At 35.5% G+C, this 3,601-nt stretch overlaps 1 long non-coding RNA gene across 1 annotated transcript; it reads right to left on the bottom strand.

The window, feature by feature from the left end:
• Window positions 1–364: 364 nt before the first annotated feature.
• On the bottom strand, window positions 365–2,316 carry LOC118761858. Its single transcript, XR_004997687.1, has 2 exons — window positions 2,232–2,316; window positions 365–440 (listed from the first exon to the last, which is right to left on the bottom strand). It is a non-coding gene; the product is annotated as an uncharacterized LOC118761858 (long non-coding RNA).
• Between the last annotated feature and the right edge of the window lie 1,285 nt (window positions 2,317–3,601).

The raw sequence follows: 3,601 nt of genomic DNA, 5'->3' as shown, positions 1-3,601 counted from the left end.
GGGAAAAATAGAGAAAGAAAAAAATGTGAGTCAGTGTGTATGTGTGTGTGTGTGTGTGTGTGTGTAAGAACGAGAGAGAGAGTGAGAGAGAGAGAGAGAGAGAGAGAGAGAGAGTAAGACAGACAGAGAGATGGGGAGAGAGGAGACTGAGTGTGAAAGACAGAGAAAGAAATATAAACATTTGGAACCTCCACCTGCATTTTCTGTCAGTTGCACCAGTGTGAAACCCCAAGTCCTTACATAGGGCTCATTCCCTCATTGAGTGTCACCATAGGTACATCTACAGGGCCTGGCATATGGCTTCGGAGGTACTTTTTCTGTCTCTGCTTTTGAATTCTGTTAATGTTGTCATTAGTGAGTTTTCCTTTTCTTCTTTTGTTAATCTTACACCATCTCATTTCAAAAAACTCTTCCAGTTTTCTCCAGCGATGGGCGAAACCCTAAAACATAAATTTATGTGGGTGTTCTCAAAGAAAGCCTTGCATAAAAGTTAGGCTCATGTTCGACCTCGACGGCAACATATTTCAGTAACAAGAAACGGGATTAAAATGAAAAGAGCAAAACGATAAAAACGCTCACTATCTAAAATGTGGGCCAGGCTATATTGTTTCCGGTTGTGTATGTTGTATACCGATGCCATTTTATTTATCCTAGCAAACAAATTTTTTTTTATCAATTTAGGAGTAAAATAATTGAAGCAATTAATTAAAATAAGGATCGTTTTGGACAAAACTACATATTCTACAGCAAAACTGAACATTCTCAAACCAATACTACGCAATGCTTTTGAAGATGTCATTAAAAATAAAATGATTATAACTGTACTTAACTCTTAGCCTGTACTGTGAATTATCGCATGAAATATACAGGACATATTACCTTGGAGCTCATACAACATATAAAATATACTTTCTCAATTTGTTTCAACCGCTAGAGTAACTTGTAACTTATCAAAGGAAACTTCATATTATTCAGAACATACGAAATAAAAGCTAACTAAATGTCTCAAAACAAGCAAGGACGTTTAGAACAATTTATGAAATTGCTTTGGTTAGGCAAAATATTAAATTTGATTACAGAAATATACATAGTTCTTGAACGACGGCTATTTTTTGTTCCTTAAGATCATCGAATGCGGAATTAAAGAAACGAACTAATTTCTCGACAGCTCAGTAATGTTTGATTTAAGTTGATTTACTGGCATTGAAAATGAACATGCTTTTGGAGTAGGGACTCCATAATATTGTAAATACACACACACACACACATCTATAGGCGCAGGAGTGGCTGTGTGGTAAGTAGCTTGCTTACCAACAACATGGTTCTAGGTTCAGTCCCACTGTGTGGTACCTTGGAGAAGTGTCTTCTACTATAGCCTTGGGCCGACCAAAGCCTTGTGAGTGGATTTGGTTGACGGAAACTGAAAGAAGCCGTCGTATATATGTATATATATATATATATATATATATATATATATATATGTATGTGTGTATATGTTTGTGTTTGTCCTACCAGCTCCGCTTGACAACCGATGCTGGTGTGTTTACGTCCCCGTAACTTAGCGGTTCGGCAAGAGAGACCAATAGAATAAGTAGTAGGCTTACAAAGAATAAGCCCTGGGGTCGATTTGCACGACTAAAGGTGGTGCTGCAGTCAAATGACTGAAACAAGTAAAAGAGCAAAAGAGTAAAGAGTAAAGAGTATATATATATATATATATATACATACACACACACATGCTTACATACAATGGAAGACATTTTTTACACACTACTCCAAAAAGAAAGTCAAGAAACATATATCATTTGCTTTGTATTTGTGTCAAATCAACCCCAGTACTAATTCTCACGTCTGGTATTTATTCTATCATTCTCTGTTTTCGAACCGCTAGGTTGTGGGGAAATAAACAAACCAGCAAGCGGTGTGGTGGAGCACACACACACGCACACGCACACACACACACACACACACACTCGTATATTTATCTACGACGGCCTCCAAAGTAGTAGCCATCTACTAAATTAAATCACAAACAATTGATCGGCCCTGGACTATATCAGAAGACACTTGCCCAAGGTGTGGCACAATGGAATTGAGCCCAAAACAAGTGGTTGCAAAGCGAACTTCTTAACCACACAGCCATGCCTGCGTCTATATATGTAACATACTTTTAACATGCTTTAACATTTTTTTCAAGAATTACTGAATGAATAAAATATATGAATTATAACCTGAACTTGGTTAGCAGCGCAAAAAACCGGCGATAGCATAGCAAAGCAGAATGATGCTGACATCATCTTTCAGCTTTGACTACAGAAAGTTATGTCAAAGTATATATATATAGTATAGATATATATATATATATATATATAATATATTATATATATATAGATATATATATATATTATATATTATATATAATATATATATATATATATATATATATAATATATATATAATATATATATATATATAGAATATAATACATACATATATATATATCTGTATATATATATGTATATAAATGTATACATATATATATATATGTATATATCTATATCTATGTGGTGCGTATGTGCATGTGCATGTATATGTATATATATTATGACGTAACAATACACAGGACGTTGCATAATTCAATTCTTATAGTCCAGTATATCTTTTAATAATAAACGCGAAAGTCTGTCCGTCTCAGACCCCTGTATTTCAGTCTACATTTGCTCTACATAGACATATTATACCTTTTTGGAATCATGACGATTCTGGGGTTGAAAATCTGCCCTTCAATTGGTTCTCGAACATCCAGAATTGGAATCTGATTTAAAAGCATTTGGGTTGCTATTTCTAGCTGGTTAATGCTTGGCTGATTCATGCATCTTGGTTGGTGCTTGTCAGATGACATCAAAGATCAAGGGGGAGATAAATGACATTCGCTTCGTTAATTTTACGCTGAGATAAGAACTTAGCCAGTAGTTGGAATTCAACCTGGGACTGGAACAATAGAATGACTGCATTACAGAATGAATTCTCATCTGTCCTTAACCTCTGATCAGACACAACCGGGGCATATAGTCATAATAGATGTATTATAGTCATACTACTTAGTTCTCTTTTGTTTTGGGCTGCAGGCCTGATTAGCCCTCCGCAGGAGCTAACTTAAATGTCCGCAAGGAGTGCTGCTTTTAAGCTAGTATATTAGTATAAATCAAATGACATATTCTGAAGTTTATTCAACAAAATTAATTTTCACAATAAAAATTAATACTACTAATGTTACTGATTGTACTTTTGCAAAAACATCTTTCACCGGAGTTTTTGAGTTCGTTTCATGCAGTCATCGTTTTTTACAACTCCCTGATGGGCCTCATATTTACATAAGACATAAAGTTGAAATTTAAGGGAAATTTGGCTGCTATTTCAACCAAGTCTAGTGACCGCTGAGTAGTTCCCTCATTGGTTTTTACATACATGTATATATATGACAGCAGGGTATGGTTTCAGAGGGAGGTGATTCTGCACTGGTGTCGCACCGAATTGTTGGAGACAAAGTGATGCCATCGGACACAAAGGATGCGGCGTAGACAGAGGTGATCGAAGGATT

The sequence above is a fragment of the Octopus sinensis genome, unplaced genomic scaffold, assembly GCF_006345805.1.
Source record: "Octopus sinensis unplaced genomic scaffold, ASM634580v1 Contig18084, whole genome shotgun sequence".
NCBI lineage: Eukaryota > Metazoa > Mollusca > Cephalopoda > Octopoda > Octopodidae > Octopus > Octopus sinensis.
This window is presented reverse-complemented; position numbering and strand designations above follow the sequence as displayed.